The sequence below is a fragment of the Nuphar pumila genome, chromosome 6 (genome assembly GCF_984573655.1).
Source record: "Nuphar pumila chromosome 6, dmNupPumi1.hap1.1, whole genome shotgun sequence".
Taxonomy (NCBI): Eukaryota; Viridiplantae; Streptophyta; class Magnoliopsida; order Nymphaeales; family Nymphaeaceae; genus Nuphar; species Nuphar pumila.
In genome coordinates, this window is record NC_143254.1 from 26407546 (window position 1) to 26431313 (window position 23768).

General features: G+C 37.9%; 1 long non-coding RNA gene across 1 annotated transcript; it reads right to left on the reverse strand.

Moving 5' to 3' along the window:
- Positions 1-257: 257 nt before the first annotated feature.
- LOC149834441 (uncharacterized) lies at positions 258-3842 on the reverse strand. The gene is made up of 3 exons (XR_016432772.1): positions 3761-3842; positions 1810-1975; positions 258-1420 (listed from the first exon to the last, which is right to left on the reverse strand). It is a non-coding gene; the product is annotated as an uncharacterized LOC149834441 (long non-coding RNA).
- Positions 3843-23768: the final 19926 nt, after the last annotated feature.

A 23768-nucleotide genomic window follows, 5' to 3' on the forward strand; every position in this document is an offset into this window, starting at 1 on the left:
TCTCGTTACTGTTTGGGAGCTGGGTGTTTGCAAAACACTGTATTGGGAATGGAGTTGGCAGAGCCAGAACGCCACATCTCAACACCATTCACAAGTGGATGCCAACACCACATTTTGGCCAAAGTAAATTTTGGAATGGGGCATTCCCCTAGCTTTACCCAGAGAAAAAAGAGATATCAATTCATCATTCAACAAAGCAACATAGAAAGAAAAACTTGTCCAAGTACCAAAAGAAAAGAGCATGGGCAATGAAAAAGAAAAGAGAAATACGAGCAAAAGTAACCCAGTGTATGCTATTTTATACTTTCTGTGATCTCTGATTTTCCTTTTCCTTTTTTTACTCTACAATGAAATCTTCTTCAAGTAACCAAATTTTAAACAATGAATATAACACAACAAACATCACGTGTGCACATTGCATGGTACAGGAAAGCCTCCTAACTATTCGTAGACCTGTAGCCACGGCAAAAGCAAGGATGCTAGAATGAAGGGGTCAGCGTATACATTCCTAACAGCATCTGTCTGCATCTTTTATCAAGATGTTAAGATTCATTTTTTGTCTGAAAACAAATGCAAGGGAACAAATTATGCCTAACCCAAGTAGGATTTCTCTCACAATTAAGCCTAAACCAGTTGCCATTGCAAGGAGCATGAACACTACAGCTGCTACCCTGAGCTTTTCCTGAACAAACATCATCTCATCCTGCTTGCCAACCTTGTTCGAGAGAAGCAATAGCAAGAAACTCAGAACGAGTGAAATGAACGTCACAATCGCGAAGATGATGGATAGATAATATCCAAAATTACTCATGGTTGTTACATAGTCCATCACATCACACGGAGAGAGAACCATTGTGGAGATTATTGTGGAAGCGGTTAAGATCACCTTCCTTGCCATGTTTAGAGCTGCTTCATTCGCCATTCTGCAGCTTTGATTTTCTCTGGTATCTTGTATATTGGGCACCAAAACATGGAGATTCATCTTATAGGCAAAAGCCCCAGTGTTGAAACAGATTAAGGCAACAATGCCTGTTAGTCCTTCTGGCAAAACGACACAGAGACCAGTTGCCATGGCCAGAACCACCAATGCTACAGCTGCACAACTGAGCTTGTGCTGAATCGAGATCATCTCATCTGAATCAGGCTCCTTCTTGGAGAGAAATGATAGCAGGAGCCCAACAGGGAGGGAGACGAAGGTTACCACCAAGAATGTAACATACAGATAGAATTGAAATGTATTTGCAGTGGTTACATAGCTGACTGCTTGGGATGGATCAAGAATGATGGCAGAGATCAAGCTAAAAGCATTTTCGGTCACAATTCTTGCCAACTTCTGTGCTTCTTTATTGGCCCTTCTTTGGCTCCTGTTCTTTCTAACCGTGGACGAATGCACCATGTTACTTAGTCCTCAATCTTGTCTCTGATCACAAAAGAAAATGAAGTTCCTCTGAGCCTGTCTATTAGTTTCTGTAACTGCTTACAGGCTCCTTGAAGCCTGACTATTAAGCTACAGCCTGAGTTCAGTGATCACTTTGCCAAGCAACAGAGCTTGAGCAGCAAGCTCATCTTATACACTTAGTAATTAAAAGCCAAGTGTAGTCCTCCCGTATAGACTCAAAGAGAGTTTAGATAATGACCAAGCCAGCAGGTTCTCGGATGCAGTTCATCTTGATGATGAATGGCATCCACAGAGCATTTTTTTCTACCCGAGGCTCCCTGCATCAGGTCCCCTCTTATCCATCAAGGTTTCTCCTACCAAATACCAATCTGGTTTAACAAAGTACCATCATGGATAGTTGCAAGATTTACCTTATCCAAGTGGGTTGGAGTGAGCAGAGCTGATCTGACTCCTGATGAATATCTCGAACAACTTTCTTCCAAATTTAAGAGCAGAGCTCGAAAAATGCGTCGCGGATTGAGATGCAACCCAACTCACCTAGAGTTTGTCAACTCTAGGTGGTTGCACCTTCAGGTTCTTCATTATCAAAACAAGAATAAGGGAGTTAGATTAGCAAGAAACTTCATAACTTCAGCTATTTAGTTTTTTTCTACACATTCCTCTGCACAAGAGTTACTATCCAGCAACGGCACAGGTGGCATGATGAACGAGGGAACAAGAAAGGAATAGGAACTATGAGTTAATATCCATACAATAATAAATAACTCGACCTACAATGCCATGACGCAAGTTCAGGGATGAGTTGCAACACAAGAAGGTGAAGGTCGCAAACAACAGCATATTTCTGAATGCAACTTATTCAGGTATTACTCTCATAGAAAATTAAAAAATTAAAATCCGGTAAGGATGTGTGACATGCTAAAGTAGAGATAAATTCTGTCAAGCTTATTGCCAAATGCTAGTTCAGTCCTACTGAAATCGGGACACTTCTCTTCTATAGGCATTGCAGGTATACCTTAGAACATCCAATACAATTTTTAGATGTTTTGCAAATACAGCATTAATGTTTTGAAAATATCACCAATATTTGTGACAATGACTCTAACCTATCATCGCCCCCTCGGGGTCGTCCATCTGGTTAGGGCAAGACCATCAAAATGTCCAGGGGCCCTGGAAATCAGAAGTTCGACTACCCCTAGGGTCAAACTTATGGCAGGTATGGAGCAAGCACTGTAGGGCCAGTCCACTTTCCCATAGGTTCACCAGAAAGGGGAAACTCTTATGGCGTGACCGGTAACCCTTGGTTTACCACTATAGGGAGTGGCCACTCAAGGCTCGATCCTGGTGGCCAATTAGGGCTGGTCCTGCTGGGTGCATGCAGGAAGCAGGTAGATCTAAGCCAGGTCGCAGTCCAGATGTCATACAATTAGGCTCCAGTCAGAAGCAAGGGCAACAACCCTTGGCTCGAGTAAATTTGGTGGTTTTCCTTTTCCGGCATTGAAACTTGAAACCCCAAAAAGCCTCAGCTGGTCAGGGCTCAGGGTTTAGCCCTAGCCTGGCTATAGGGTTTCAAGTTTCAACACCCACCTGTCTTTTTTGTTTTTGGGGTTGCCGCACCCATGCTAAAACCCTAGCCCTAACCTCAACCCCAACTCGAAACCCATAATTGCCAGGGTCTAATTTCAACTTTCAGCTCCCATCTTTTGTTGGCACCATTCGCCAAGGATCTGCTTCCTTCATCTTGGTACCGGGATTTTCTCGGCAAATTAACGAAAATCTTGTGATCAATCAGGAGAAAATCTCGTTTGCGAGTGAAAATAAAAAAGAAACCTTCGGAAAATATTGGCATATAAAGATCTAAAATTTGAAGAAAACACATATAAACATAAAGAAGGTTCTGTTTTAAACATAAGAAATCAAAATTGTGATATTATCATGATAAAACATGCCAAAACTTGCAGAATTGGTGGTATATTGAATGCATCACGACTTTACCAGAATTTTTAAGACCTTACAAAAATATCACAATAAAATCTCATTTTTTCCAAAAATATCGCCGATATTTGTCTTCTATGGAGCCTGCGATACTGTTTTGGGGCCTATAGGTCTGGGATCCGGCCATGTGTCCAGACATGACTGACTCAAGGTGTCCAAAACAAAGTGGGTCTTCAACACCACCACCCTTCCTAACTGTAACTTCGTCGACCAAGATCTCATTTGATTCGTCCCCCTTGTAAGGATTTAGGGAGTCATCAACTCTTACCAAACACAATCAGATGAGGAAAGGAAACCAACATCAGCTGTCACAAGACCCTTAAACGAAGAAAAGAATAGAAATAACTAAGAGTTTTGATCACATACCTGTTTTGGCTGAGAGAGAGAGAGAGAATCAGGGTTAAAAAGTAGGGATCGGACCCTAAACAATAACGAAGAGAACAAAGACATGCGCTTGGATAATTTTATGTGGGTATTATAATTTATGGAAGATGGATGGCTGTGTCGATGACTGGATTGCTTCGACCAGAAGGCAGACGGGCCCCAACTGATAGGCTGTCAGAATATGCGTTCACGTGTGTTTTTTCCCAGCTTCTTCTTTTGTCATTTGTTCTTTGTGAAACCGTGTAACCTAGGTTCACGAGGAACCCGGCTTCACTCATCCCTATATCATCCTTTGTGGTCATAACTCTCTCTGGGATCTCATTGGTTCTAAGTCGTTTTGATCAATCTGGCCCTATCGATAGGTTCAACACGGTTGATTTAATAGAAATCAATCTTTTGATAGTGTTCTTTAACAAAAAAAAAATATGATTTTCAATTTATTTTGATAGTGTTCTTTAACAAAAAAAAAATATGATTTTCAATTTATTTTGACAGTGTTCTTTAACAAAAAAAAAACCATGTCTTTTATTAATGGTTATTGATTTTTGAATCAGCAAAAAGTCCTCCAAGTAAGTCGATTCGGTCTGTTCAAATGCCGATCTTCACTAAATGGATGATGTAGATCACATACACAGGTTCCATTTTATGAAAACAACTTGCATTGGTGGGGTCTTAATGACAGGAATGGCTATATGGATGACTGGAACCTAATTGTGGTTATGGGTGTCATGCAAAATACTATGCTTGCTTCAGGAAAAGAGGGATTGAAAGTGTGTTGTTATAGCTTAGCCACAGGCAGGCCGATGCCATGAAAGGCCCTCAGAATGATGAAACCAGATGGTACCATCAACTTGATGGCCATCGCCTTCTTCGGCCAGGGAGGCCGCTTCTAGAAGAGCATGTCAGATCCACCATGCACAACCAAAATTTCTTCTGATAGAGGTGGGCCAATTTTTTTTGGCTCCGCCATTGGTCCGAATAAATGGATCATCCTTCAAGACCATAGCATTGTCCCAGAAACCCGAAGTCTGCCCACCCAACAAAAAACTTCTGGCTGCTGTCAGCCCAAGATGAAGGGCGACCAAGTGCAATTGATCCACCACCCTCCTCTAATTGGTGATGAGCCTAGGGGTGTCAACGGGTAGGGTTTGATTTAGACTCAGGTAGAACCATACTTAGCCCCGACTTTTGGTATGATATCGGGTCGGGCCTGAGTCTAATCAAACCCACCATAAGAGAAATCATACTCGAGCCTGATATGAACTACATGAACCAGACTTGGGCTATACACGATAAAATACCATTTTTTTATCATTTTTGTTTGTTATAAAATTTTATAAATTATACCCGGATCTATGTATTAATCGGACCTTCAGGTCTGAACTCAGATCTATGTATTCTTCTTATTAATCGGACCTTCATGCATTCAACAAGATGTGATAAAGGAACACAAACATCTTATAAATAAATAGTCAATTAATTAGTTAATCTTCCAACAAATCTATAAAGAACATCACAAATGTTTTATAAGTAATTAGAGAAACTACTAATGTAGATGAGCTCTTCTTAATGCAACATACAAGGTGCTCAGATGAATGCAGCAATCAACGAGTAATTATGATAGCTTCCAAAGCTTTGCATAAGAACAACCAACCTTGATATTGGATTGATCACTCGCATTTTGCATCACCACTAAAATATATAGCCTTGAAGAGAACAAAGAAAGCTACTATTACTAATAAGTAAGAAGATAATCCCTATGTTAAAAAAGGTCATGATGATGGAGAAACAAAGCTCTATATGATATACTAAACAACCTTTTCTTTACTAAAATATGAACAAGCCCAAAAAGAAAATAAAGACTATAATTTTGAATCAAGATCATCGCAACCCTATGTTTGAAATGAACATAGGAACAAAACTCTAGACAAGGTAATTGTATGATGAAGAGTTCAAAAAAATTACAAACAAATGACTTATCGAGACACTGCCAAAAAATGCTAATATATGTGATATGTGAACAATATAATGTCAAAGATCATCATAAAATTTAAGACTCTTGTGAAGCCAATGCTGTTAAGAAGAATATGGGTAGACTCATGATATGTCAAGAAAGAACAATAAAAAATATGAATAAGTTTATTTCCAATAAAAAATTAAGAGATACATTGATTAAATCCATGCTACTACAAATATATGAATGACATCATTAATTATCACCCATTATAACAAGACATGTAATAAGAGTTAGCACAGTACACAACCCAAGTTGAGCTCCTATCTCAGGTGTTTAAGCTCCACTCAACAACCCCTATCCCAGGATTGAGCTCAAACCACCATATTCAAGCTCATAGTGCTCAAGCCATGTTTATAAAGACATTTTATTTTATGATTTCATATCTTTTTTCATAATATCATAAAAAGAGAAATTAGTACAAGCTACACTGCATTTCTCTGTTTCTTTCCTTCTTTTTATTTTTTTTGTGCTTGTTGATGAAAACCTCAAAGTCCACCATCCTTTATTGAGCATCAACATTAGACCTCTTTATGAGCCATAATCCTCTTTAAGTGTACACAAGCAATGGAACATAACCACTTCTATGCTAAAATTATTAAGGTGTCTTATGCCGCATTGACTCCACTAGACCTGACGCACGTACCTTGGCCCTGAGGCAATCTCTAAGTGTTCTAGAACTCCACAAGGCAAAAGCAAGTGCACATGTTACTTTGTATCTTTAAAAAATAAAATTCCACCTCTTTCTCTTATGCAATGAAACTCTTCATTTTCTATACACTAAATAACACTTATAAGAATTCTAGTCAAATATGCAAGTATGAAACAATTTTACAAGTATACAACAAAGGCTTTAGTGCCAGGCATAACCATTCCCAAAGCAACAGGCATAACAACAATCTCATTTACCAATGTTGGTCATAACCAATGCCCAAGCATAAACAAAACCAATCATAAGAGTCATCTAATTTGACGATTTAAGAACAAAATGAACATTAAATATGACATAAAATGTGCTTTCATTTGTATAACTAAGTCCCCTATTCAACATTAAAATTGTGGAACTTAAAAAGCATGACCACACATTGCAAAAGACTATTGCGATATTTTCAAAGCCTTTTCAGCCATGTCATTACGCCAGTCAACTGATGACCATTGGTACCCTAACACGAGTACCACCAATCACTTGACTATGGATGATCAACAGTTTACAAACAAATCCTTTTATCAAGACAATGATTATATTATGATCGAGAATGGTAAGACATTACCCCGTATCTGATATTGGTGATTTGACTTTATTCTTCAAAGACTCTAAGTTTACTTTAAAGAATGTTCTTCACGTGCCCGGTATTACCGAAAATTTATTATCTGTGGACAAATTTGAAAGGACTTATCTTATCAGTATGAACATGACAACAAGGGTGATCATTACTAACTCTAATTTCTAGAAGAAAAAACATGACTAGCAAAGAACATTCTACTTTCACTACTCTGCACACAGACACCGCTATGAACAACAATAGTCTAAGAAATGAAGCAGCAGAACATCCAAGAAAAACACAAAACAAAAGCCTTCGGGCTAATATCAGATCAACAAAAAAAGAAAGAACATGAACGCACAGAAAGATCGTTGACACAAACGTTTGAATTGAAACTAAGAAAAAAAAAGAGGAAGCAATTTCATGAATTGGTCACGAAGGAAGAAGAAACAGAGAGTTAACCTGCACCCCAAGAGCAGCCACATTCTCTTGGCCTTCCAAAATGGAATTTTTCACAAGCTTGTATAAATCTTCCTTGGTGAACACCTATGCCGCATTCCTACCATAGGTTGATAGACCTATCTCCCCAACAAAAAATAGAGAAAAAGAAAAATGGCTTAGAGGAAAAAAAAACACACACACTGCTACAACCACTCGGTTATGTAAATAAATGAAAAACCAACTGATAATGCCAAATTGAAGATTCCACTTTGTTCTCTATCCCATAAAAAAGAGAATAGACATCTATATCCTAATGTATTTAGAATATGCAGGGAAACCAGTGGTTCAATATATGATTGCTGGACGGATGAGCAAGGATGTCTGATTCAGGTAAGGTGCAATCACATATAACACACAATGAGATCTTCTACAATGAAGTCTATCATCATGCAGCGAGAGTAATATCCCACTAATCAATTGTAGAAGATCTTGTAGTTGCTGGTGTGTTGATGTTTGTGTGGCTTGTTCTTCATGGTAGAACCAAAACATCAAGCGTATGGGAGTGTAACTTGCAAGCCGATGTCACTTATGCCAAATGGAAGAGGAAAATGTGGAACACTTGTTTGGTCAATGTACGTGGTTCGAGGATTTGCCCTACAAATTTTGGAAAAGGCTTCCACCAAACCATTAAGGAACCCACAGGAGCTTTTCCTGTTTCATTGCCTCGCTCATGCGGGCAGCGAAAGTGATTTTAATTGGTGAAGTTGGCTGCTTATTACATGGCCACAAATGTGGCTGCACCGAAATGAGATAGTTTTTAAGGGGGCGGCCCTATGTATACAGAAAACTACATTGCAAAATCTATAGTGAAATTTGATCAGCCCCCCTAGTGTAAAACCAAGAAATCAATGTAGTGGTGTTTGAAAAGTCAAGTTTGTTGTTGGAGAGTCTATCCATGGTTGGAGGCCCAAGGTGACGATCTGTGGTTCCTGCTACCTGTATAGGAGAACGAACTATTGTAAACCGAAATCTAAAAATGTATCATAGTGTTCTCTCATTAATAAATTAATTAATTAATTGCCTTTTGAAAGAAAGACGAAAGAAATTTTGGGTGGAAAAAGATGATGGTGGCAGTGTAGAAAAAATGGTAAGGATGGGTGGTAATGGTAGACGTGAAGGAAGAGAGAACTAGACAATGGTTGTTCAAAAGGAAAGGGAAAATACACGAAAAGATAGTGGTAGATGATGGAAAAGAATAGAGAATATGGTAGTTGCTCAAGAAGGGCAAGAGTTGGAGAGAGAGAGGGGGTAAAAGTAGGCCTACCGCAACCCTTATTAAAAAATAATTTAATAGCGGGTTGAACCATCTAAGAAATTGGAGTTTCTTAATTAACCAAGACAATCTTTAATAGCGTTTTTAAAATTTTGAAAAGAATAAGTGTTTTTTTATTATTACCCAAAAGATAGGTGCTTTTTAAATGAAGAATGAGATTGTGCTGATTGTTGCCTTTTTGCGTTAGGTCCCTAAAAATTGATAATTAACATGCATTCGATAAATAAATTATAAAATAAATAATTAATATGTAAAATCCTTAAAACCCCTCAAATCGAAGTCATATAAAAAGAAAACACATTTAGCATGCATTTAATAAATAAATTATAAAATAGACAATTAAAATATAAGACCCCAAAAAATCTAAGTTATATATGAAAAAACTATATATTTAACATGCCTATGATAAATAAATCATAAAATAGGTATTTAAAATATAAAATGCCTAAAACCTAAATCATAAATGAAAAAAATATATTTAGCATTCATTCAATAAATAAATCATAAAATATGTAAATAAAATATAAAACCTCTAAAATCTAAGCCATATATAAAAAAAATACATTTATCATGCCTATAATAAATAAATCATAAAATAAAAAATTAAAATGTAAAACCCTTAAAATTTAAATCATATATGAAAAAAACATATTTAACATGCACCACATTTTGAAGTGTAAATAACTATGCCAAAGAGTACTTGATTTGTCTTAAACTCTAAAATAAATAAAATAATCCTATAACTATAATTAGGAGGTTATCAAAGACTTTCAAAATGCTAAGAATAAGAAATGATATTAATTTCAAGGTTGATTTCAATAACTAGTTTATAACCCTTAAATAGAAGTGAGAATATCTAATGAAAAGTCATACTGTTTAGCAAGGTCACCCTCCATGTATCCTTTTATGAAAGGTGATGTGATGCATGAGCAAAGCAATGTTCATCCTAGGTCCAAGAGATCCATTTTGATTTGGTTTCAATTTAGGCTTTAATTTAATTTGAATCTTTTCAATGTAATGGATCAATCTTAGATCCAAAATAGACCTAGAATTCTGAGATTTTCCTATAAATACTTATTATAGAGGTTTCTGAGTTAGAATTGGATTATTAAATTTCATTATTTTTCTCTGATTTTTTATGCAAATATCATTAAATTTTTTCTTTCCTTTGATTTTCATGTATAGGAGTAGGGTAACATAGGAATTTTCCTCATCTTCGAGATCAAAGGTGTATCAATTTTATATCAGAGTCACATCACATTTGATTGTTTGCTATGTCACATAGTTCAATAAGCCAATGGAGAGAAGCCATTAAAGCACATATGGGTTGTGTAGAGAATGATGTATGCGATATGAAACAACAAATCAACGAGATAAGGCAAGCCATCATATTGTAGGTAGAGATGTTCAAAGCCCAATTTGGATTCTCAAGGACATGCCATATGGTAAGTGATCATGCATATATTTAGGATTTATTTCATATTAAAATATGCATGATTGCATGAGAAAATGTTTTAAAAACCCAAATTTATGCTAGTTTCGAGTAAATGTGTTAAAATGATAAAAAAATAGAAAATGCTTGAAAATTAGTTTTATTTTGTAATTTAGTGTATATATTAGTGATTGTCATTAATACATAAGGTCTAATTCTTAAAATAATAATAAAATTAGAGTTAGAATAGGTTTTTATAAAATATAGTGAATTTGAGGTATTTTGCAAATAAGTTTTCTTTAGGAGAGGTTTAAAAATAGAATTTTCAGAAAAGAGAAGGACTTATGGAAAATGTTCAAAATTTATAAATATGATACGTAGGGTTTGAGAGGGGTTGTCTTCTCTTTTTTGACTAAGCCTTCTCTTCTTCCCCTTCCTCTCCACTTCTTCTTGCATTTTCTTCTCCTTCTCCCTATTTTCCCCTCTTTTTCTCATCCTCTTTCTGGTGGAGAATTCCGGCAATGGCTGAAGCAAGAGAGAGGATTCCAACCTCTTTTCTCAACCCAATCTGAATGGTGAGGTACTTTCATTTTACCTTCTTTCTTCTTCTCTCTTAAGTTGAATCCGATTCTTGTAATTAAAAATGAAAAAAAATACATGTAGATTAATTTTTTGTTTCATTTACGCATTTAGGTTGCCCTTTTCTATTCTGTTGTATTTTCTTTCAGAAGTTTTTATATCAAATTCCACTTTTTAGTTTAGATACATTATCATCTTAGCATTATAGTTCATGTTTCATTGTTTTTGCATTCAGCAGAAATCAATTTGTTTTAAACTCTGCACTAGTGTGTTTCGATTTCAAATTCCACCTATATCCTGTTGTAAAAGTTCATCCACTACAAGAAACCTGTGGATTAGCGACGACCTAAATCCGTCGCTAAACTATTTATCGATGGATTAGCGACTGAAAACTTTCATCGCGAATTTTTCGACGCTAATCCGTGCCAGAACTTATCCGCCGCTAAGTCCGTCGCTAATTTGCGACGGATTAGCGACGGATATGATCCATCGCGAGTCTTTCGCTATTTTAAATTAGCGATGGATAATATCCGTCGCTAATCCGTCGTTAAATTTTTTAAAAAAAAAAAAAAAATTGCTCGCTGCCGGCGCGTTCTCCGGCAAGGAACAATTTTTTTTTCACAAAACCGGCGCGTTCCGGCAGGCTGCGACTCTGCGCGGATCCGAGGGAAGCTCCTCTTCAAGTTCCAGGTCTGCCACGAGAACCAGCCGAAGATCTTCACGGCTGTGGCGCGTTCCGGGGGGAGCTCCTTTCTTCAAGTTCTAGGTCTGCCACGAGAACCAGCCGAAGAGCTTCATGGCGGGGGCACTCAGCTTCAGCTGAGACTTTGCGCGGATCTTCGCGAGCTGCAGGGGGAGGAGCAACGAGTACAGCATCTTTGCAACTCCGGCAGGCTCTTCGCGATTTCACGCGGATCTTCGCGACTCCGGCAGGCTCTTTGCGACTCCGGCAGGCTCTTCGTGACTTCGCGCGGATCTTCGCGACTCTGGCAGGCTCCAGTGGCTCCCCAACAGCAGCCACCTCTTTGTCGCCACTCTCTTCGACTCTGGCAGGCTGCAGTGGCTCCCTAACGCCTCCTCTTCGTCGCCCCTTTGACGTCTCGGCTCCGACGAAGCTACGGTGTCTCCATCTGCGACTTCTCGTGGGGATCGACTCTTTGTGCGTGTGTCGTCAGCGGAGCTTCGTGGATGGTTTAAATTGAACAGGGGGAGAACAAAGGGCGGAAAAATTTTGAACGAAGGGAGGGAAAATTTCGCGCCTCAGGTGGGACGAAAATTAGCGACGGAATTAGCGAGGGAATGTTTTCGTCCCTAATCCGTCGCTAATTAGCGACGGATTAGGGACGGAAGAATTCCCTCGCTAATTCCGTCGCTAATTAGCATTTTTTTGTAGTGTTTTGGCGACGAAAAAATGTTGTCGCTAATCCCTCGCTAATTAGCGACGGCTTTAGCGACGAAGATATTTCCGTCGCTAATTTTGCAAATATTTCAAACGTTAGCGACAAATAGTTTTCGCTCGCTAATCCGTCGCTAATTGGCGACAGAAAAAATCCGTCGCAAATTTCCGTCGCTAAATAGCATTTTTCTTGTAGTGATCGCCAGAACCTCTCTTCAGCCTACCGTGAAATTCCAGATCTGTCAGAACCTCCAGTGCCTCTTCTGGTGGATTCCTCTTCAGTTGTTCAGAATCTTCTTAAATCTGCTAGAATTCACGGTGAATGCCTTTGATTTCATCGTGAAAATTCAAGATTAATCGGATCTGCCATGCATCTCCTGAAATTTTACCATAGAAATTAGAAGATCTGATTTGTCGTAGGAATCTGCAATCGAATTCATGGTGAATGCCTTTGATTTCACTGAAAAAATCCTTTTCCAGTGTATTGTTCTGCTAGAGTCACGGTGGATCACCGTGAAAATTCACCATAATCTTCATTTTTTGCCTGAATCGGGTTGCATTCGCCGGGTTTGAATTCATCTGCTGGGGCTCTGCAATGTAGCAGAGGCTGGAGTGGTTCGATTTGGCTGCGATCCCTGTAGGTCTGCTGGCATCATCCTGCTGAAGCTCCCTCTGCGCTGCCAAATCCATCAGTATGTCGATGTCCTCTGATGCTGTGAACAACATTTCCGGCAGAACCGTTGGATTATGTCCAGTTCACCGGTAGCTACCCCTTTCTCTGGTAGATCCTCTTTCTGAGCCACTGTGAGAGCCGATCTCACCTGCGTGAGATCGGGCATTGTGATTCAACTGTGAAAAAACTGTTTTCCACGAGTGTGTTGATTTTAAAATTGAATTTCACTGGTAATGTTTGTTGTTAGTTAGGCAATTAGTTAGTTGTTAAGTGAAATAATTAGCATTGATTAGTTGTTTTGTAATTAGATTACTAGGTTACTTTGATACTAGATTTACTTAGTTAATTGCTTTGTAATTAGATTACTTAGCTAATTAGTAGGTAGTTTTATTAGTTTGATATTAGATGTAATGTTTAGGTTTACTTAATGATTTGCTATTAGGTTTAAAATAGTTAGTCTTCGATGTTTACCTAGTACATTTTTACTTAGTTGTGCATTTAGCAGATTAATGCAAGTTAAAATAGTTAACATTTTTTTTCTTTTAATTTAGCATTACACTAGTGTTTAGCATCTGTTTGATTTAACATTTTGTAATTAGATTACTTAACTGATTTGAAATAATTAGCATTTAATATAGTTTTATTTGTCAAGTAGATTTCTTTCATATTATTTGTCATTGTTTAGCAGTTAATTAGTATAATCTGCTTAGTATAGTTTCTATTTCTATCTCTTGTACTGCTCGTGTTCGTTTGACTTGTGAAGGATCACACAGGAATAGAGCGAAAGTAATCAAGTGACACGAAAGCACAAGAATAGAAGACTTTTGCTTTTATCTTAGAATTTAGGAATTTAATTCTGGGTTTGTAAATAAAGTCTTTTAAGCCCTCTGCGTAGGGTATTCATTCATTGTAATAGCCAAGTAGTTTACTTTTCTTCGTACTTTTCATTTTTGGCAATAAAGAATAGTTTAGTTGTTTGTTTGAATACAAACTATTCCCGTTCCCTAAGTTCGACCCGGTCTCTACCACTTGTGAGAACCGATTTTTATTATTTGATGCCTGGTTTTCACATGCTTTTCATTTAAAACTCTTTTCAAAACTACAACGATTTCAAAAAGACATCAATTTTTGGCGTCGTTGCCAAGGAACGGTGAAATACGAGTATTCACTTTATTGGCTAGTATTTGTTTTGCATTTAGGTTTAGAACCACGTGTGTGCATACTGTAGAGACGAGCTTACTTTTCTGCATAGCCCACCCACTAGGATTTCCTTAGAGGTGACTGTGTATGTTTGGTACCGTACACATAGATTTCATTTTCTTTGCATAATCCCTGCTGTGTGCAACTGCGTGGTGTTTGTTTAGTTTTTGTTGTTTTTAGTTTACTCGCTTTGTGGTTTGTGTAGTTTGGCCACTAACGCGTTAGTTAGGTAAAAAACCTCACATTAGGATATGTGCTACACCGATCTACTTTGAGGTGTATGCAAGGGCGATGCTCGCTTGACCCAGAGTTGGTAGAACCGATCGAAGACCTCGAGTCCCTTATTAGGAGAGCCCAAAGATCTGCAACCATGGCTGCGAATTAGTAGGTTACTCATCCCCTTAGAGAGTACTTCATGCCTAACACTTATACTCCCGCCTCCTGCATCACGAGACTTGATGTTGGAGCAAATCAGTTTGAAATAAAGGTCAATATCATTCAAATGCTACCATCCTTTCATGGCCTTAGCAACGAAAACCCATATAGTCATCTTGATGATTTTTTAGAGATTTGCTTGACAGTGCGGATCAACAACTTTGGAGATGACGCAATAAGGTTGTCATTGTTTCTGTTCTCCCTCAAAGATAAATCCAAGCATTAGCTAAAGGCTCTCGATACAGTTCAGATTACCACTTGGGAAGAAATGCAGCATGATTTTCTTAAAAAGTGTTTCCCAATTGGTAAGACGAATCAATTTCGCAAAGCCATCACCAGGTTTTCACAGATTGATAGAGAACAATTTCATGAAACTTGAGAGAGGATGAAAGATCTTCTCTACAAGTGTCTCCACCACCAGGTGCCTCGCTGGCAACTAGTGCAATATTTCTATGATGGTCTTACTGAGAAGAACCGTCAAATGGTTGATTCATCGTGTGGGTGCACCTTCATGCTCAAGAGTGAGTATGAGGCTTGGTCTTTATTTGAGACCTTGAGTGAAAACACGATGCATCTTGCTTTGTCTTCACGGCTCGATAGAACTACACAATTGTCTAGTGGTCATAGAAAACTTGAGATTTTCAAAGTTGGGTCTGAGTTAGATTTGAGTACCAAGGTTGACCAGATGAATAAGAAGTTAAATCAATTCCTAGAAAACTCTTCGAGAAGTTCAGTAGGAAGAGTGTGTGAGCTTTGTGCTAGCTCTGCACACTGTGTTTCTGATTGTCCGGCAGCGCCGCTATATCCTGAATATTGCCCAAGGTTTCGCTAGACCCATGCCTGATTCATTTACACCATCATATAACCCAGGTTGGCGAAACCATTCCATTTTCCCATCCCATCAACCCTCCCAGACACAGTATAGACACAATAACCCTTCACAAGGTTACTCGTATCCTATTTTTCCACAGGTTCTTCCCCAGTTTAGTCTACCTTCTCCTCAAGAGACCACTTTGAGTCCATCATTTCAGGAGAAGATGTTAGAGGCCTTTTCTAATATCAAGGCCACTCTTTGCTCCCATACGCAGTCAATAGCCAAGCTAGAGACTCAAATGGGACAGTTAGCTCAGACACTGAGTAGACAAAGCCAGGGGAACCTTCATAGTTAGTCTGTTGTCTCATCCAAGGAAGATGATTCTATTTCATTTGACTTGCATTCCACTGATTCATACCATGCGCAAGTCAAAGCTATTACATCCCTTCAGTATGGGAAGGCATGTCACCTCACTCGAGAATTGACTCATGAGCCCCGTATCATTTTCACCGATGAGTCAATCTCCATTATACCTCAAGCAGAAGGGTCAAGGCCCTCAGTTGTTACATTCTTCACATATTCATAAAGCCCCATTTTCTCAGCCTTTAGGATCATCGATTGCTTTCAGTAAGCAAAAAGTACAGATGCAGAAGGTGCTTGACCAAGTCAAGCCAAATCATATTCACCACTTGACTGAAGTTGAATTCGTTGATAATTGGTCAGTTTTAGACTCTCAATTTCTGACTAGTCTCTCAGATGAGACTATTTTTCATCCTTCCTGTCCATTGAGTCATGATATTACATTTAGAGGTAGAAGGAATGTGAACACAGTGTGTAGTGTCACAGATGACACACTTTTTCTCAGAGAGCTCAATTGAGCACGACTTCACGCCCATTGATCTCATAGATGATGAAGGGTTTCCAGAGATCCGTCTGGCTAAGGACGTAAAACTTAACGCTTTATGAGAGGCAACCCATATTTTTGATGTACCATTAGTAGCTTTAATATTTTTTTATTTTTAGGTAGTTTTTCTTCATGAGCGTCAAGCCTAGATCATGTATGCATTGCATTCTTTTGCATATTTCTATGAGCTATAAACTGTGAGACAGGTGGAACCTATGCAGAGCCATTCGCATGTCGTATCAGGTAAGGTTTCACGGAGTGCATCAGGTGACCTCTACCCTTTTTTACCATTCATTTCGTTCTCATATGCATTCCCTTAGTTTCATGCAAGCATGGGGGAGTGCCACTGAGGACAGGGTCATTCAAGCATGAGGAAAGATGTAGTTGGAGCACCCAAATTTTTTTTGTCTTAGTACTTGCACTTTTGATGATAATTCATAAAAATTGGGCTTTTAAGGAGCGAGTTTGAACTTATATGACTGTTTTGCAACATCTAATGTTTTTAGAGAATTTTTAAGCCCCACAAAAAAACTTTTTCTAACACGAATCTAGAAAACCATGGTTGTTTATGTGGATTTCAAAGAAATGGCGATAGATGCATGTTAGAGTTTATTTTGAATCACAAGTATGAATATGCACAGTTTTATTTTTGAAAACTAAGCAAATGAACAACATTGCAAAAGAGCTCAAAAAGTGAAAAGAGTATACGTTTAGTTGTTTGATATCTTTGTACTCTCTATCAGCTGAGCATAGACACAAGTTGAAGTATTTGAGTTCTATGTCGAAAAGGTTAACGAAGGAAGTCAATTTTTTGTCTATATTGATATCTGTGGCCTATTTTGTTCAAGCAAGTAGAGCCTGAGGGATGTTTACACCTGGTGCCCTAAATCCATCTGGTTTGGGAGCCACCAGCTCGAAAGCTCGTTACATGAACTTTATAGAGAGCCTAATAGATATTGACATTGCACATGACAGAGAAGTAGACTATACGTAAACTATAAAAAATTGAAGGTCTAGTGACTCGAGCAATTAAGTCTGAGGGATACTTTGTATCTGGTGCCCTAAGGTCGTCTGGTCTGAGAGTCACTAACCCAAAGCTCATTACACGGGTCACAAAAACTGAAAATTTGATATAGTGCTAAATAAAAGAAAGAAAAAAAAATGTGTGAAAATTTGAAAATCAAGAAAAAAAAGAGCGAAAAAGAGAAAAGTTCACTGCTTAGAAGCAAATATTAAGAAAACCTGTGCAGAACACATATGAGTGAGGATAAGTTAATAATATGTATATATTTGATTTTATGCGAATGAAACATAAATGATTATGCTATTTAGAAAAGTGAAAGAAAATGTTTTATTCTGTGGTGGCAAGTAGAAGACTCTAATCATGTTTTAATAATGCAATAGCATGAAATATTTGTGAAAACAAACTCCTTAATTGTCTAATGCTTTGTGTTCTAAAATTTTTATGCATACATGATATAGATGTTTGTGGGTAGCATCATTGCAAACCCTCACGAGACCTTACTCGTCCACTAGGACAACCCAGGGGTTGAAAGGGCTTGCTGCATATGCTAAATGCAACCGTGATTCCTACGAAAGTGAGTTAGTGATAGTTTGAATGCATGCCTTTTTCTAGTTTGCTCGAGGACTAGCAAAACATAAGCATGGGGGTATTTGATCATGCATATATTTAGGATTTATTTCATATTAAAATATGCATGATTTCATGAGAAAATGTTTTAAAACCCCAAATTTATGCTAGTTTTGAGTAAATTTGCTAAAATGATAAAAAAATAAAAAATGCTTGAAAATTAGTTTTATTTTACAATTTAGTGTATATATTAGTGATTGTCATTTATACATAAGGTCTAATTCTTAAAATAATAAAAAAATTAGAGTTAGAATAGGTTTTTATAAAATATAGTGAATTTGAGGTATTTTGCAAATAAGTTTTCTTTAGTAGAGGTTTTAAAATAGAATTTTCAGAAAAGAGAAGGACTTATGGAAAATGTTTAAAATTTATAAATATGATACATAGGGTTTGAGAGGGTTTGTCTTCTCTTTCTTGCCCAAGCCTTCTCTTCTTCCCCTTCCTCTCCACTTCTTCTTGCCTTTTCTTATCCTATTTTCCCTCTTTTTCTCATCCTCTTTCTGGTGGAGAATTCCGACAATGGCTGAAGCAAGAGAGAGGATTCCAACCTCTTTTCCCAACCCAATTTGAACGGTGAGTTCCTTCCATTTCACCTTCTTTCTTCTTCTCTCTTAAGTTGAATTTGATTCTTGAAATTAAAAAAAATAAAAATAGATGTAGGTTAATTTTTTGTTTCATTTACGCATTTAGGTTGCCCTTTTCTATTCGGATGCATTTTGTTTCAGAAGTTTTTATATCAAATTCCACTTTTTAGTTTAGATACATTATCATCTTAGCATTACAGTTCATGTTTCAATGTTTTGCATTCAGCAAAAATCAATTTGTTTTAAACTCTGCACCAGTGTGTTTCGATTTTAAATTCCACCTGTATCTTGTTGTAAAAGTTCATCGCTAGAACCTCTCTTCAGCCTGTCGTGAAATTCTAGATCTGTCAGAACCTTCAGTGCCTCTTCCGGTGGATTCCTCTTCAGTCGCTCGAAATCTTCTTAAATTTGCTTGAATTCATGGTGAATGTCTTTGATTTCATCATGAAAATTCAAGATTAATCAGATTTGCTGTGCATCTTTTGAAATTTTACCATAGAAATTAGCAGATCTGATATGCCATAGGAATCTGCAATTGAATTCATGGTGAATGCCTTTGATTTCACTGAAAAAATCCTTTTCCAGTGTGTTCTGCTAGAGTCACGGTGGATCACCATGAAAATTCACCATAATCTTCATTTTTTGCCTGAATCGGGTTGCATTCGCCGGATTTGAATTCATCTACTGGGGCTCTGTAATGTAGCAAAGGATGGAGTGGTTCCATTTGGCTGGGATCCCTGTAGGTCTGCTGGCATCATCCTGCTGAAGCTCCCTCTGCGCTGCCAAATCCATCTGTATGCTGGTCTCCTCTGATGCCGTGAACAACATTTCTGGCAGGATCGTTGGATTATGTCCAATTCGCCGGTAGCTACCCCTTTCTCTGGTAGATCCTCTTCCTGAGCCACTGTGAGAGCCGATCTCACCTGCGTGAGATCGGGCATTGTGATTCAACTGTGAAAAAACTGTTTTCCACGGGTGTGTTGATTTTAAAACTGAATTTCACTGGTAATGTTTGTTGTTAGTTAGGCAAATAGTTAGTTGTTAAGTGAAATAATTAGCATTGATGAGTTGTTTTGTAATTAGATTATACTTTGATACTAGATTTACTTAGTTAATTTGAAATAGTCAGTTGTTAATTGCTTTGTAATTAGATTACTTAGCTAATTAGTAGGTAGTTTTATTAGTTTGATATTAGATGTAATGTTTAGGTTTACTTAATGATTTGCTATTAGGTTTAAAATAGTTAGTCTTTGGTGTTTATCTAGTCCATTTTTACTTAGTTGTGCATTTAGCAGATTAATGCAAGTTAAAATAGTTAACATTTTTTTTCTTTTAATTTAGCATTTAGTTTAGCATTACACTAGTGTTTAGCATCTGTTTGATTTAGCATTTTGTAATTAGAATACTTAACGGATTTGAAATAATTAGCATTTAATATAGTTTTGTTTGTCATGTAGATTTCTTTCATATTATCTATCATTGTTTAGCAATTAATTAGTATAATTTGCTTAGTATAGTTTTTATTTCTATCTTTTATACTGCTCGTGTTCGTTTGACTTGTGCAGGATCGCACTGGAATAGAGCGAAAGTTATCAAGTGACACGAAAGCACAAGAATGGAAGACTTTTGCTTTTATCTTAGAATTTAGGAATTTAATTCGGGGTTTGTAAATAAAGTCTTTTAAGCCCTCTGCGTAGGGTATTCATTCATTGTAATAGCCAAGTAGTTTACTTTTCTTCGTACTTTTCATTTTTGGCAATAAAAAATAGTTTAGTTGTTTGTTTGAATACAAAGTATTCTCGTTCCCTCGACCCGGTCTCTACCACTTGTGAGAACTGGTTTTTATTTTCTGATGTTTGGTTTTCACGTGCTTTTCATTTAAAACTCTTTTTAAAACAACAACTATTTCAAAAGGATGTCATTAAGGATCATGGGTTCTATGTCAATTGATACGTAGTTGTTGTCACCGCTCATTAACAAGCCTACAACCCCCAACCACATCTCATTAATATGGTGCATAATTTGAAGGCGAGTTTTGCAGTAGCTCATTGTGCCTCCATCTTAGGTCTCATTAGAAGGCAGCAAGTCCATTCCACTCGTGCCTATCTCTCACTCCATCAACATGCTAGACGACCAAGAGAAGGTCATCATTGTTGATCCTACTCCTCTCGATGTCAAGTGGCCAGGAGGAGTAGGCCGGTGAGAAACCAACCCACCAGTAGGAGGCACTTGCCAATCTACCCTCAGAGGAGGGGGATAGGGGTTCCCCACCCCTCCTTCCTCTTCTTCTCTTTAGTTTTTTATAGAACTAGGTAGTGCCGATAGGAAGCCGAGCTAGCTACTTGAGAGGAGGGGCTATGGGTTCCCCCCCACCCCCTCCTGCCCTTTCTTCTTTATGGCCAAATCCAGCTAAAGTTGACTAGACCTCTTGCAGTTTCCCAGGCAGCAACACAGCCACCATTGACTAGGTCAGTTTTGGTGATACTCCATCGGTGGGATTCCCACACTGCGTTGGGGGTTGGGGCTTCCGCCCCCATACCCTAACTTGGGTGGGTCCCCATACGAGCTGTCGTGTGTAGCCAGGATTGGTTCACAAGTGATTAGCCCAATTTTTTGTGTTCTAGAATCGGTTGCACCTCAAACTTTAATAAGTCTGACCCAAATTAATCTATTTTTGGTCTCAAACCCACAAAGTCTTATCCAAATTAAACATGTTCCCAATAACCCAAATCCAAGTTGAACCTTATTGGACCCTGGCGGAGCCCAAGTTTGTACTTGGACTAGGTTAAGGCTAGACCCAATATCTTTTTGAAAAATGGATCAGGTATAAATCAGGTCTTTTACACCCCAATACTCATGCAAGCTTGCTCACTACCTAATAAGTATGCAAAGTACCCATTTGACCAAGGTAGAACGAATTTGGACTTGATTTGTCTCAATTGGATCCAAAAGCATTTACAACTATACCTTTCTACTTTGGATCATATATTACAAGTGGATCTGTTTGGAGTTGTTTTGCACCCGTCATTGGAGTGCTACAAAGTCCAAATACTCTCTCTATTTGGATCATCAACACAACAGATATTGTCATCGTTAGTTTCTTCATGTCGGTGCACCAATCTGCACCCATTGGAGATTGGGTCCCCTTCATGCTCTTTAGAAGTTTAGTGGAACTGAAAGAGATGAAAGTGGACCAAATTCAAGGCTGAGTCTTTTCTCCAAACCGGGAATTTGATGCAGGAGCAAAGTAGTGTGCAACTCAAGTCCAAGAGATCCATTTTGATCTTGTTTCAATTTAGGCTTTTAATTTGAATCTTTTCAATGTAATGGATCCATCTTGGATCCAAAATAGATGTAGGGTTCTCACGTGAACTCATTATAGGGGTTTCTAACTTAGAGTTGGATGATTGAACGTCATTATTTGTCTCTAAATGTTTTGCAATTTTCATTAGGTAGGGATTTTATGTATCTTGAGAAGGTGCATCATGATGTCACATAAACTCTTCACAAAATACCTTTAGTAAACAATCATAATATCAAGGGTCACAACTTCTCAAAATGAATATACAAAAGTTAACTAGTAATTGTTATCTTGGAATTTTATACAACATTATCCAACTGTCGACGTTCAACAGAAAGAGTGCTAGCAACACAAAGATGAGGATCAGGGGCACCATCGTGAAGATTGTGCAAATGAAAGCTCCATCAGCTGTGGAATTCCTCACTGTTAACAATAGATATTGTGATCGTGATCATGATAATCTTGAAAGTGCTAATGGGACTCTACCAAGCAGTTACCATGAAGTTCACGATAAAGATGGACCTGGGACTCTACCAGGCGGTTACCATGAGGATCACAATAAGATTGGAACTCTAGCAGTCGGATATGATAGAACCAAATGTAACAATAAAGATGGAGTCTAAGATTATCGATAATACCAAGATTATCTATAATCTCAATCATATAAAAGGAGACACGTGTGAGAGCGACAAATAGACAGTAAAGAATATCAAGATAATATCAAATGTAATGATGTTAATCATGTTATTAAATGTAACAAAGAGAAGAATCTAGAGGACCGACTGAGATTAGTTGATAATCATGTAATATCTTTAAATAGTGAAAAACTCCACGTGTGAATTGTTGAGTGGAGAATCATGGATGTATGGTAATTGTTTACCGAACCATGTTAAAGTTTTGGTGAATACATCATTATTGCAGCGAAAAACATCACTGTGATCGTCAGTTTCCTGATGAAAAGTAGAAAACAGAAGAAGGAGGAGGTCAATTCAGAAGATGCCCTAATAAACTTGGCCTCTCACCAGCTTTCATCCCAACCCAATAAAGTGGAAATGTTGGTCTCAACCGAAGTTTCCTTGAATCCTGCCACTTTAGCTTACGAGGGGCCAGGGCATCTGCGCCCCGCATGGAAACTGAAACGAAACATTTTGTTTTGTTTGCTTATTTATTTGTTTCTATGCATTTTTCATATCCATCCCTGCCTTATAAAGCTAAACCCATATCTACCCCTGCCTTATTCCTAATCTCAAATTCAACCCTAACGCGCTTTGCTCCGTTAGGTGAAACCCTCTCTTCTGTTAACTTCTGTTAGTTTAGCCATGGCACTTAGCAGCTTACCATGGAGAGAGAGAGAGAGAGAGATGATAAAAAGAGGTGGATGGTAGCAGCCGATAGCAGTGGAAGAATGTCAATAATGGTGATTCATGGGTGGTGGTGAAATGAATGGATAGAAAAAGATGATGGTAGCAGTGTAGAAAAAATGGAAAGGATGAGCGGATAATGATAATGGGAGACGAGGGGCTAGGCCATCTGCGCTGCAAAGAAACAGAAATTTTTTGTTTTGTTTGTGTGATTCTTCCATATCCATCCCTGCTTTATCAGCTAAACCCAAACCCACCCCCGAAACCGCTCTTCTGTTAACTTCTACTAGCTTAACCATGGTTAGCAGCTATGGAGATAGAGAGAGAGAGAATGTCTTTGGTGTGGATGTCCATGTAGTATCAATGAGTTGAAACTCATTTATGTAATTAGTATCAGCTTAATTTGACATCGTAGATGTGCTCCACATAGGTTGTTTAGTGAGGATTAACCCTTGCATCGCCATACTCTAATGTGTGAGCAGATTTTTCTGGTGATTGAAAAATCAACAGCTGAAACTGAGTCAATTTTAAAAAATATTTTTGTTATTCCAAAAGCATAATCCAACCATTCCTCATTTACCATCATATAAAGCATAACTATGCTGTCAGA